Source organism: Rosa rugosa, chromosome 1, assembly GCF_958449725.1.
Source record: "Rosa rugosa chromosome 1, drRosRugo1.1, whole genome shotgun sequence".
In the NCBI taxonomy this organism is placed as follows: Eukaryota; Viridiplantae; Streptophyta; class Magnoliopsida; order Rosales; family Rosaceae; genus Rosa; species Rosa rugosa.
Window position 1 is genome coordinate 31,302,760 of NC_084820.1, and position 14,163 is coordinate 31,316,922.

The 14,163-nt window shown below is 41.6% G+C and overlaps 1 pseudogene; it reads right to left on the reverse strand.

The window, feature by feature from the left end:
- Positions 1-1,716: 1,716 nt before the first annotated feature.
- Positions 1,717-8,197, reverse strand: LOC133726078 (conserved oligomeric Golgi complex subunit 4-like; annotated as a pseudogene).
- Positions 8,198-14,163: the final 5,966 nt, after the last annotated feature.

The window sequence follows — 14,163 nt, forward strand, 5'->3', positions numbered from 1 at the left end:
CTATTAGATTGGTTCGAAGTAATCTGAATTAATCTCCTACAAACAATCAATAATTTCTAATATAGAATACATGGTCAGTGGGAAGCTAATGAGAACCGTTTTCTTGATCTCTACAAATAGGATAAGCTGAAGGCGAACCGAGAGTTCTTTTAACACCAGAGTCTCCGTATATATCCTGTACTAGAGGCTCACAAACTCATGCAATCTGTTATCTGTACAGGCAAACCGAAACTGAGGAACTGAAATTCATTTCCTTTAATAGATATGATTTTTGAGTACTCAATATCTCTGTATGAAACTCCAATGGCCAATGAAGTGATATATATTGGCATTCTCTGTGCCATAGGTTCAGAGGGGTTTGATATAAGGATGACGTCATTATTTCATCCCTCTGAGCAACCAGTGGAACTATCAGGTCCACTGCTAGATTTGCATCCCCCATATTGGACCATCTTTGATGTTCCCAGCAGCAAAATCTCTGACTCGGTGTCTATCATCTTCATTAACTGGAAGATGATAGACACCGAGTCATCTAGGTCTTTTGGCAAAGCTTGGTGCAGCACATTTGACTCTTGCCAGCCTCTCTGCTTCTTTAGCGCTTCATTAACTGGAACTTCGTGTTTACATGTTAGTCCCATGAAGTATGAGCTATGAAAAGGTATGGAGTTTTATCATGACATGATATCTATGCAACTGCCGAATATTAGACATACATGCGACTCACAATTGATTTCGAGTTGTAGAATATTAGGCTGTTATATGGATTGATTTTGCACGGAATTCACCGTTATATAGAAGCCACTTTTGATAACTATCATCATCTGTTTCGGCGACGGTCTCTGACATAGTATGGAAGCCCCCATTCCAAATAGGCTAAGATTTTTATAAACATGATCTCTGAAATTTTCTACTTTGATCGAACTACATTGCAAAATGGTTGTAGAAAAGTGATACGCTCGAGTCAATTCTTCAGCATCTTATTGTTCATGTGCTCGAGTCATCATCTGTGACCTGCCAATATATACTCCATGTTCTCTAGAATAAGAATGCGTACGTGACTAAATCACATTACCACAATCGAAAAGATTTTCTTTCTTTCTAGATGTGATGTTGAACTCGATTAAAGTTACTAGTATGAAAATTAACAACATGAGATACAGAGACAGATCTGCATTGAATATATCATGTAGCAAATATTCAAAAGTAAGCACAGAGCCACAGAGAACTGCAAAATGGAAGCATTTCAATTAACTTGTTGGACCTATAGCAATCAACTTGTGCTATTTCTCTGTTCCTAGAGGCATGCAATTAAATTTTAGTTACTGCTAGCAGTTCTTGTCACTTGAAAAGAAGATTGTATTTGCATTTCTACTAGAAGCAGGATACTTGTGTTTAGGGTGGGTCTTTCATTTGAATTTTGGTCATTCGTGTTTAAATTATCACTCTTTCTGTAATTGCAAACAATACCCTGAAGGGATGTTGGTTCTGTCCAATTTTATCATAAATTTTATATTTACACATTATGCTCAAAATTTTGCCTTCTTTGAAGTTTAAAGTGATGGAGAAATGGTCCACTTGACTTCGAAAAATTGTTGATCCTCCTCCTTGTACATTATATGGGGCTTGTGACATAAGCAGTGCTTTGATACAATTTACAAAAAATTAAGATTAAGTGATATGCGAAATTGACAAAATAAGAAACTAAACTATCAATGCTATTGGAAAGATGAATGATGGAGTGCAATTGAAGTAATATTCTACACTTTTAAGAGGTTTAAATATTCAAGCTGAAGTATTACAGAAATCTGACTGAAAAATAGAATTATTACGGAGAAATATGGTGAACAAAACTGTAGGAAATGGTAACAAAAAGAATGAAGATATGAATCTTTTTGAAGAGGAAAAGAATAAAAATATGAAGGAGAAGTATCGGTTCAGCAGGAATTACAACTTGAGGGGGGCAATTGCTTCGGATTTAAAATCAACTCTCAGACCCAAAACTCGCCTGACCTCGGCTGGTGTCAGTCTCCAGGTCATAGGTCCTGAATTCTCACCCCAGAAATCCAGAATCTCAGAGACCTTTTCTAAGTTGAGGATGGTTGCCAGTTGAGTGAGCCGAGCAAACTTGTCTCTAACAGTTCTTTGAGTCATGCTAGAAAAGTGGCTCACCAATGCCCTACAATCTCTGTCCAGCTGAAGGCCTCCAAGTTGACTAAATCTTTTCTGCATCATAATTACTTCAAGCCTTTTCACAAGGAATTCAATTATCAAATGTATGAACGAATCGTAGTTGTTGGCAGTCATTAGTGACTGCAGCCATGCTGCATTCGTCTCAACAGCATGAAGAAGCCCTTGAACCCATGGGTCATTAACCTCATTATCCGCATATTCAGCCTCTGATAGCTCATAGCTGATGGTTGCAACATTATCAAGCACTGGACGGATACGTGGTGTCACAGTTGCCACAAGTTGCTCCAACCCAGCATTCAAAGCTTGCTTGAATGTGTTGCTCATATCCCCTAACTCGGACAAACAAGACTTAACTTTTTCTCTATCAGCTGGTGCAGGAAATACCTGATAATTAAAACATCATTCAGTTTAATACCTGATAATGGAATTATTTTGATAAAGGAGACAAATAACTTGTAGCCTAAATTGTAATCCAACAAAACAACTGATCACATCATTTATAATCATAGAAAAAGATATAGAAGTATGCTATGAAGGGAAGCTCAAACAGCTGACATATTTGCTATATTGAAGTATGGGTAGTAAACTACTGGGAAGTTACAGTAAAGCCAACAAAGTGACAAGCCTGATACATACCTTCCAACAAAACCTACATGATCTCAAGACCATTTTGATAAGTATGGACAGCCAAATTTGTTTTTCAAAGGATCAAGATATATGAAACAGCTATACGAACAGATCATACACTCAGTAACAGCAGAAATGCATGTATCTTAATACACTAATCAACTTTACATAACCTTCTCCTGGTATATTAAGATAACAAGCCTCAAGTATAAAGCTTGATCATAGAAAAAGCCTAAAACTGCAGCATCCAAAATGAAATTTTTACAAGGCAAGTAAACAGCAGAGGAGAACTACGTGGCACATACTATCAAGCACATATCTTCCTACACTACAATACAATGATACAGTAATGGAAGGATTGTATGAATCTAAATATGCATTTGGGGCTTTGATCCTAATCCTAAGCAAGGTAAAATGTGAGCCAAAAAAGTTGCCTGTAGTAGTCATTCAAGATTTCATGTAGCAGATATTCAAAAGTAAGCACAGAGAACTGCAAAATAGAAGCATTTCACTTGCTTCCAAACATTGCTCCTCAATTTCGTGCTTCAGTTTGAGCACATACTCACTACTCACATCCATATTATTCAAAACCGTAGCAATCTCTGTGCCAGTCTTTTGAACACCAACACCACCCAAGAACAGCTTCGCACCAAGATTGGGCTCTCTCATCTTGTGTTGCAAAGCTTCATGGTACTCATTACTCAACACACTACCGGCACCACTCAACACAGCAATCACTGAGCTGATATTCAAAGTGGATATCGCCCTTCGCAAGCAACTCTGCAGAACATAGAAAACATCATCCACCATAGAAGTGGTAAGACTGTCAGGCACATGCTCATCAATCCTTATAGCCTTCCTCACATTCTCAACCATAAAGAAACCCTCTAATATGACATAAAGCCCTTGATCTTAGACACCATGAATTCAGAATAGTCCTCACCCAACTGCATCAAAGAAAGTATCTCCTCCAATATAAGCTCAACCTCTCCACAGAGCGCCCTCAAAATCTCATCATTCTCTTCAATTGCCAACACAATGTCCTTGAACAAATTGGTCAAACAGCCCACAAAATTAACCTGCTGATTGTTCTTGTGCTCCATCAAATGCTCGAATTCGAGCCTCGATCTCATCCCAATCACCTTCCTCAAGTAACTCACATAAGCTTGTAGACCCTCCTCTTCTATCCCGAAAGGCGTGTAGAGCCTCAGCACATTGGGATGGTCTCTCTGGTTCACGGCTGCAGATAGCTTCTTCTTCACAATCGATTCGAGCTGCTTCTTCGACTCCATGAGCTGATCCCTCTGCTCCTCCGAACCCCCCGAATAATCCCGATGATACTCCGATTCAATCTGGCCGCAGACTCGTAGTCCTCCTGGCCGTGCTTGACGCCGTCAATGCAGTTGGTCCGCTCGACAGTCGGAGGAGCGTGGAGTTGACGCGCGACTGGGCGAGGTCGAGTTCGCGGACCTTGGCGCTGACGTGGTCGGCGAGGTCGCAGGTGGAGGAGACGTTGGAGAGGACATGGTCTGCGTAGTCATGGCTCCCACGTCGGTCAGGCTGCGGACGTGGCTGAGAGCCTCTTGGCTGCCGAACTTGTGAGAGTAGTTCAATCAAACCTATAATTAGGGCTGGGCTCGGTTCGGTACCAGAGCCGCAGGCCCAAAACCATGTACCGTACCGACAACGTTTGGTACATAAAATGGAGAACCACTACCAGCCACCAAAGTCGGTATACCAACTTATCGGTATACCGAGAGACTTGGTTGGTATCGGTTGGTTGGGCCTCCAACCGAGTTTATGATTGGGCCAAAATTCCAATGTGACCCGTCTGCAATTTTAAAAAGCTCAGACTAATAAGTAAATGAAAAAAATCAGAAAATTAAGTATATAACTCTCATTCATGATACATCAACTTCATTGCATCATTTCATCACTTAATTGTTCATACTTCATACAAATTCAGAAATTCCAAGGAGTAGTTCATAAAATCACTTCGCTGAAAGTTCATACAAATGTACAATAATCTGAATAACTAAACTGAAAGTTCTTAAGTTCATGTGAAGAAACAAGGGAATTAAACAAACTGCAGCAGTTGAACCAAAAATAGCAGTTGAACCAAAAATATGCAATCTGCAATCTGCCAAAATGCAAACCTAGAATTAGTTAATCACCAAAACCTGAAAACCTAGAACATCACAAAATTGAGAGACCCTGCAGAGATCGACTCAAACAAAAAATAAAGTAATGGGTTCAGAACTCACACACAGTATATCCACTTGAAAGAGACCGATTCGATTTCACTTGAGACTAATGGCCACACTGCAACAGAGATCGATTCCACTTGAGATTCAACATCAGCAAGCAAGATGCAAAACAACAAAAACATTACAAAATAGAAATCAGTCAACTTAGAACATGAATTGAATGAATCCAAGAGCTTCTAACTAAAATTAAACAAAAATTAACCAAAATGAAAGACTCACCTGCCGTAGACACGATTTGAATAACAGATTAACACTTTCTGTGTTTGATTCTTGGATAGTTTGGGCTTCGAATGAGAGATCGAGTCAACGAGAGGACAGAGGTGGAGAGGGTTTGAGTCTGAGAGAGATTCGAGCCTTCGAGGGAGAGATCGAGTCAACGAGACTACGAGAAGTGGAGAGGGTTTGAGTCTGAGAGAGATTCCAGCCTTCGAGGGAGAGATCGATTCAACTGGAGAGGGTTTCTGGGTTTGAGGTGGAGACTGGAGAGGGTTTCTGGGTTTGAGGTGGAGACTGGAGAGGGTTTCTGGGTTTGAGTCTGAGAGAGATTCGAGCGGAGCCTTCGAGGTCTCGAGGGAGTGAGGCTGTGAGGGACTGAATGTCTGAATGAGTGAATGATGTTTCACCCTTAGGGTTTGGAAACTTTTAGTTTAATCCAACGGTTATAATTTAATATGCAATAAAACTATTAATAATCAACGGTTCAGATCAATAGATATAAAAAATATATAAATAATTAAATAATATATATTATATACGGTTCGGTACGGTATACCGTATTTTTCTAAAAATCAATACCAGTACCGTACCGTAATCTCTCTCTCGGTTCGGTATTACCGTACCAATAGTTCGGCTACCGAATTCTTTGGCTCGGCTCGAAACCGGCTGGCTGGTTTGACTCGGCTGAAAATGCCAGGCCTACGTATAATTATTGTCGAATCAGGATGTAATCTCCCACGTCGGTCAGGTTGCGTACGTGGCTGAGAGCCTCTTCTGCAATTTACAGATTCTCAAGGTTTTTCTAATTTCCGAAACTTTACTGCCAGGGATATGGCGTTGTTCTTATTAACGCTGACGTGGCAAGCTCACAATGTTATCTAAGCAGATTATAGCAAAATGAATTCTAGTAAAGAAGCCGAGTCCTAATACTGACGAGGCAGGTACCTTGATAGTCAGCAATTTTCGGCTTCTTTTTCTGGTAAGTGAGGCAATTTTACCATCCATCTTCAATGTGCATTATTCTTGTCCCCATATGCATATGTGGGATAAAATTTGTGTTAGAATACTGCTCTAATCCGTGTAACACTAACATCTAGACTTTGATGCCATAAAGCTAGGGATTTGAGTTTGAAAATCTCTAGAGCCATAACTCCCATAAAGCTAGATATTCACTGACCTCGGATGCTTATGATGAGAAGAAGAAGAATTATTATAAGAGATTGGACATCTTTCTTCTCTTGCCCTGTGTTATGAACAGGCGATGGCAATTCTTGCCCTATCATTTGCTAATTAAAAGAAAAGGAACCGTCTTTACGCTTGTTAATGCTCAAAGTTCGGCGGTAGCCGAACCTTCGTTTAACGCGGGTCCGGCAGGCGGACTACTACTCCGAGAACTTGATGATCTTCGCTAGCTGTTACACGAGAGACAAGGACGTCAGAGGGAGACCACGTTGGGCGGCCTTCACTTCTCCGATGCCTAAGTCAGTCAACGTATATAGACAGCATAACAATGAATGAGTAGTAAATGCGTAATTAATGAGGAGAGAGGAGAGAACCTTTTTTAGGTGAGGAGAAGGTTGATCTTCTTCTTGTTTTTGATGTGGGACTGATATGCTTCAATTCCCAGCGTCTGGAGTTTCTGATGCTATCTTGGCGTGGCGCGTGGCGGCGCGTCAGCGGTGATCTAGGGGCGATCCGAGGCTCAGGCAGTAGCTCGCTTGGCTGTGTTTCCGTAGGTCACTCCTCTGGTGGGAGTTGGTACCTCTGGCGGTACAATGAGCGTTGCTCATTATAGCTAATTATGCTTGCAAATGTACATGTAGGTACAACGCTTGAGAAAACTGTTCGAACTTAACAGGTCTATGGTTAGGTGGAATACAGATTATGTAATTCACACACACACACACACACACATATATATTATTTATTAAACATTGAATATAATGACACTGGTGGTTGTGTGCATGTGATTTCCCAATTATTGCCATTTTGTCACCTGAGCTTGTTTTATGTTGGGGCCAAGATTAAGGAGAAAATGAAAAAATAGAAATTAAAGTTCAATCATCATATTTCATAATCAGTCTTGGCTAGTTTGCCTACACATATAGATGATCTCGCATCCAGACAAAAGAGGAAGAAGACAGCAATGGTACAAGACCACCATTACATACTTCCAGGTAAGCAGCACTTGGGCCTATTGGGCCAATACAAAAGACATTAAGGGGGAATTAGCTAGGCAATTCCTAACAAGTCCTGCCCCCTTAGAAGGCAGGCTGACCTCGGCTGCCAAAGTGAGGAAAATGTGCCACGATCTGTTGAGCCTCTTCCCAAGTCGCGTCATCCTTGGGCATACCCAACCATTGCACGAGCCACTGCGTCACAGATCTCCATTTTTTCTGCACCACTGCCATGTCCAACACCTTCTCTAGTGTCCAGATAATCTCGCCTTTGTCATCGAATTGAGGCAAGGTCTGGGAGCAGGGTGAGGAGTCGCCGATGCGGCGTTTGAACAGAGACACGTGAAAAACTAGGTGGATTTTCGAAGAGGCTGGCAGATCGAGCTTGTAAGCTACCTTGCCGATCTGATCAAGCACTTTGAAAGGTCCATAAAAGCGGGGAGCTAGTTTGTGGGAAGGCCTCTTGATGAGTGATATTTGGCAATATGGGTGTAATTTGAGGAAGACCCAGTCACCGATCATGAACTCCCGCTCCGTACGGTGTTTTTCAGCCTGCTGCTTCATGCGGTTCTTAGCCAAGTGCATGTGATGGCGGAGAGATTGGAGGAGATCATCGCGATTGCGCAGCGCCGTGTCCACGGCATGCACCGCTGTGGTTCCGGGAAGGTAGCGATTGACATATGGTGGATGGACACCGTATAAGGCCTGGAAGGGTGTCATTTGAATGGTGGAGTGGTACGAGGTGTTGTACCACCACTCCGCCTAGTGGATCAAGCTGTGCCAGGAGGATGGTTTATCGGCGACGAAGCACCGAAGATAGTGTTCGAGAGATCGATTCACTACCTCGGTTTGGCCATCCGATTGGGGATGGTAGGCGGAACTTTTGCAGAGCTTTGTACCTTGAAGCTTGAAGAAGGCCTCCCAGAAGCGACTGAGGAAGATTGGGTCCCGGTCGGAAACAATGGATTTGGGCATGCCGTGTAATCGAAACACTTCTTTGAGGAAGGTTTCGACAATTTGGCTTGCTGTGTAGGGATGGGTAACTAGAATGAAATGCCCATATTTGGAGAGGCGATCGACCACGACAAGGATTGCATTCATACCTTGAGATGGTGGTAGTCTGTCCACAAAATCCATGGAAATGTCACAGAAGGCTTCGTCCGGAACCGGCAAGGGTTGGAGGAGGCCCGGTGGATTGATAGCCTCGTAGTTTTGTCGTTGGCATTGATCACAAGTTGCTAGAAAAGCTTTGACATCACGGTGGACGCCGGGCCACACAAAGTTGCGGGTAAGGCGGACAAGGGTGCGGAGGTACCCGGAATGGCCAGCTTCAAGAGACGAATGAAATTCGTGTAGGATCTTGGCCCTTCATTCCGTTGTCTGAGGTACCAACAATTTGCCTTTGTAGTACAATTTGTCGTTCATCAAGGAGAACCCCTTTTTTTGTGTTGTGATTTTGTTTGAGTGCAGTGAAGATGGCCTGAGCTTCAGGGTCTTTAGAACAGGCATGTTGGATATGTGTGAGGCAGTCAAAGACCGGGGTTGAAATTGCTTGCAGTGCGCAAAGTTCATGTTGACGGGACAAGGCATCCAGAACGGTGTTCAAGTGGCCAGCTCGATACTCGATCCGGTAGTCATAACCCAAGAGCTTGGAAATCCACTTGTGCTGTGACGGAGTGGAAATACGTTGGTCAAGCAAATGTTTCAGAGTCTGGTGGTCCGTCAAGATGGTAAATTGGCTGCCAAGGAGGTAAGGTCTCCATTTATCCACTGCATATAGTATAGCAAGCATCTCTTTGTCATAAACAGAGAGAGCCTGATCTCTTGGTGAAAGGGCCTTACTGAGATAAGCAACGGGATGTTTGTCTTGTGACAGGACTGCGCCAATTCCAATGCCGCTGGCTTCTGTTTCCACTGTGAATGGTTTAGTGAAATCGGGCATGGCAAGTACGGGGGTCGTAGTGACAGCGAGCTTAAGGCGGACGAAGGCGTCCTCTGCTGCCGGTGTCCAACAAAAGCTGTCGGTCTTGAGCATAGATATGAGGGGTTGGGCTATGAGCCCAAATTGATGGACAAAACGTTTGTAGTACCCAGCAAGGCCGAGAAATCCATAAAGGCCTTTGGCTGTTTGCGGTTTGGGCCAGTCCTTGAGGCATTTTACTTTGTCCAGGTCCATAGCAACTCCCTCACTGGAAATGACATGGAACAAATAATGTACAGATTCTGGGGCAAAGGAGCATTTCACCAATTTCACCTTCAATGGCTCTTGTTGTAATATTTTGAACACTTCCTCTAAATGAATCATATGAGAAGCAAGATCCGTACTATAGACTAGAATATCATCGAAAAAAACTAGTACAAATTTACGTAAAAATGGCTTTATTAAACACATGATTCATCAAAGCTTGAAATGTAGAGGGAGCATTAGAAAGCCCAAAGGGCATACCATGAATTCAAAGTGACCGTCATGAGTACGAAAGGCGGTTTTGGAAATGTTTTCCTCGTTCATACGGATTTGGTGGTACCCCGCTCGTAAGTCCAACTTGGAGAAAAATTTAGCACAATAGAGTTCATCAAGGAGCTCATCAATGACCGAAATAGGAAAGCGATCTTTGATTGTGATAGCATTGAGCTCTCGATAATCCACGCAAAAACGCCAACTTCCTTCTTTCTTCCTTACCAAAAGGACCGGTGAGGAGAACGGGCTGCGACTCGGGCGGATGAGCTCGAGTTGAAGATGCTTGGTGCTTGATGAGAGGATGGCCTGGAGTTGCAGCGGTGGCCGCAAGGACTGCAAGGGTGTGGTGGCTTTGCTCAGTGGCGGTTTTAGCCAGCGGTGAAGTTTGGGACATCTACGGAGCTTGGCCGGCGGAGCTTTGATCGAAGAACATGGGTTTTTGGCAGAGTGCCGCCTGTGAATCTCGGCATTGACGTTGCAGCTTGCTCGACTGAGGCTGGTTTACCTTGCTTTGGCGGAGGTGTTTTGACAATGCCGCTGATGGAGCTAGCCTAACGGCAGAAGCTTGCGCGGTGCATCATCAAGGCTTGTAGGAGGCTCCTGGCGGTGTTTCTTCAGCAGAAGCAGGGCTTCGCCGCGGTTGATTGCCTGGCTGTTCGGTGCAATCGAAGAAGAAGACTGGGTACCAAGAGCAAATTCTTGGGTGTCCAGAGTAAAATAGGCAACTAACAATTTTTTTTTTTGTCTTACCGTTGGGCTGTTGAAGCTCAAAATTTTTTTTTTTTTTTTTTTTTTTGTGTAGGTCAGCGTTCACCTTTTGAGATGGGCGTTGACCATCCCTATAAACTGTTGACTAGCATTTGATCGAAGTTGACCAGAGTTGGTCGGCGTTGACCAAGCTTTGACCGGCCCTGTTGGGCGTTGACCGGACGCTGACGGGCCAAAGCTCGTGGTAGGTGACGAAGCCTTTGTGTTGGCTTCCCACAGACGGCCGCCAATGCTAACGTTAGTGATCCGTGGGATCTCTAGTTAGCTTTAAAGAGAGAGAGAGAGAACGACACAAGCGAAGTATAGTGGTTCGCTTCCTGCCTTAGCGGGAAACTACGTCCACTTGAAAGCTTAACTAGTGTGTTTGGGCCTTGCGGCCCAAAGGGATTACAAAAGATGTAATGGAGTCGATGTTTAAGTGGGAGGAGGCATTCCTTTTATAGGTGAAGGAAGCCATCTCCTTTACATTTTCTTAGATGTGGGATGTAATAATCACTATTCTAGTCTAGAAAAGCCATGCTGTGAGGGCAACTTGGCAAGGCCAGAAAGGTGGCTTCCCGGCGACGAATTTGCCACTTCCGGATACCGTAGCGTAGCTTGAACATAGGGCTACAAGATGCAAGTCTCGGTTGGGCCTCACCATGGCTTGTGGGTGTCCCAAAGAGGGTGTTACTTATGCTTGGTGACATAGTAAACACTCCATATTGTTGGAGGTATGTACAGTATCTATAAGTTATGCATGAATTTGACATTGGAAAGGTACAGACAACAACTATTGGATGGAATTAAATTGATGTAGTTTGTAGAGGTTTTTCACATGTTAATCGTTGATAGAAAGTTTTGATGTTTATTATTATTTCTTCAGGAAGGAAGCTGAATTTTTGTTAGTATAAGAGAGCAAAATTGGAGTCCTCATTTAAAGAAACTAAGGCTTAGAAACACTATAAATATTTATTTCCAAGGTAACAACACTAGGTCAACTTACTGCACTGGTAGCCATAGAGCAGACCTGGAACTAATTCGATTCCAAAGCTCTGTCATATCCTGGCATCCTCCTCAAAAATCCGTCTGTTTTTCTCCATCCAAATAACCCAAACCCGTGAACATTTTGCATCCCAAAGAGTTTCGGCCTTCTTGTCTCTTCCGATACACCTAAAGTGAATCATTAGGCACATTGCTTCCTTGAAAAATCTCAACCAAATTTGTGATGTAAAAGGAAAATTAAGGAATAAATGGACAACACTCTCTTCCCTGCCTTGCATAGGATGCAACATTGAGGATTATGATGAAGCTATTGATTTTGAACATTGTTACAGGAGTTTAATTTTCCATGAGCCACCCATCAATTAAGCACTTGAACCTTGGGAGGGACATTTGCCTTCCAAATCTGGTCAGCTGGATGAAAGTATGAGAACTCAGGTTTATTGCAAAGATGACTTCTATAAGACTCACAAGAAAATGTTGCCGCATAATTAGAAAGGAAAGCTTGTTGATTTGAATTTTTTGTTGGGTTTTTTTAAGCTCTGCTAATCCAAGTCTCCAACAATTTCAAGTATTTCCCTTGTCCTGTCCAATTTCTTTCATTTCTTTCCCCATTTCAGAAATCAATTTTTTTTTCTTTTCTTTTCTCCTTCACAATATCTCTTTAGTCCTTTTCTTTTTTGGGGAGATGACAGAGCTTTAAGACAAATAAGTTTTGCTTGGTTTTGCTTTGCTTGACTAAATGCTAGATCGAACACAGAAAAAAGAAGTAATGATAAATTTATGCATGTCCGTTTCTGATTAGACCCTTTTTGTTATTTTATCTTTTCATATTGTATTTCACCATTGATTTTGTTTTGTTTAGTATGTTGCGTACGCAGTTAATAGTATTTCTTTGAATTTGTAGGCTGTAAAGTATCAATCAACCCCGCAGCAATCTGACAAGACTCCATCAAGAAGATTGCTTGAGGTCATTGGTACGATTTCATATGAAATCTTTGTGTCGATTTAAATCGCCTCGAGTCTTTTCTTTGTTTAATTGTTTGTTGGAAGTCATTTGAAGAAAGGCCTGGGTAATCAAAGAGGGGTTAGGAGGAATTATCAGGCCCAGGTCTGCAGAGTGGGTGTAAGACCGTGGGGGATATCTGGGTATCAAAAAAAAAAAAAAAAGCAGAGGCCTGGATAGAAATCTTGGAATTATACACCGTTCATATAGAGCCGATAATAAAAAATCTTATGCCCACTCAACTAAGTCTCCAATTGATTGTCAGCCTGAATGCGCGATGTTCTATCATTATCAGACGCCATAGTTAGCCTGAGAGTCTTATGGCCATAGACTTACCAAATTGGGAGGAACCAAGGTTCGAACCTTGGTTGGCTCCCTACACCTTGTAAGGCTTGCCAATCCTGCTGCACTAGCAGATGCAATTTAGCTCCAACATTATAATATATATTCTTTCCATAGGAATCTGAAAATTTAGGTAAACGTCCAAATAATAACCAACTTACAACAATCAATTACTATATTGAATTCTATTTACCAAATGTTTAAAATTTTTACAACAACATTTCAAATTTTAACTTCTATAAATAGTTCAAAATTTCATTAATTCCTTGCACCAAAGAAAACTGCAAGTTTCTTTCTTCACTTGTGTAACGTATGATATGTACAAAAAATATATATAAGGCGTGGTGGCCTAACTTCCCATTGGGTTTCCATCCATAAAAAAAAAAAAAAAAAATAGATGTTTATGTCAAAAAATTTAAGAGTTTTCGGCGATTCAGCATTTATTATTTCAACTTAAATTATTACAACTCACTATATAACAACGTTTATTCAAGATTTTTTTTCACATATAGTAGATAATTGATAAAACAAACATATACAAAAGTTTCACTTAAAATTTCCATATTTTTCTTCAAATTTCCATCATTTTTCTTGATTATTTACCGAAATCGATATATCCGCGATATTTCCGTTTTCGGGACCATCGATATTTCCTCGAAACTCGATATTTTGGTCATTGATGGAGATTTCAACAGTTAGATGTTATCGGAGTTGCCCTTAGATCACAATATGGGTTTTTCATTACAGATGTGTACTTTCACCTTTTCTTCTGATTGAAGATAAATTCCTTATGTATTAGCTGCTGACTGGTAGTCACCAAGAGTATAAAATGTTTCTATTTGGAACAAACTTTATCATAAGTTAGAGATTGAGTTTGTATCAAGATTTTGCGTAATGGTTGAACAAAAACTTGTAGAAGTTAATTCATTTACATGTATGGTGCATGGAGCTTCTTAAGCTAAGAGTAGACTAAGAAGTATGAACATAGACGCCAAACGGTGGCTAATACGTTAGAATTACTCAGTGTATATCACGTAAATGCCAGCTGATAGCTCTCTTTGAAGTTGGCTGTAGTTAAAGAAAAAATAGAGAACTTATTCCTTCTTTCATTTGTCTGCATGAATGTGAGAG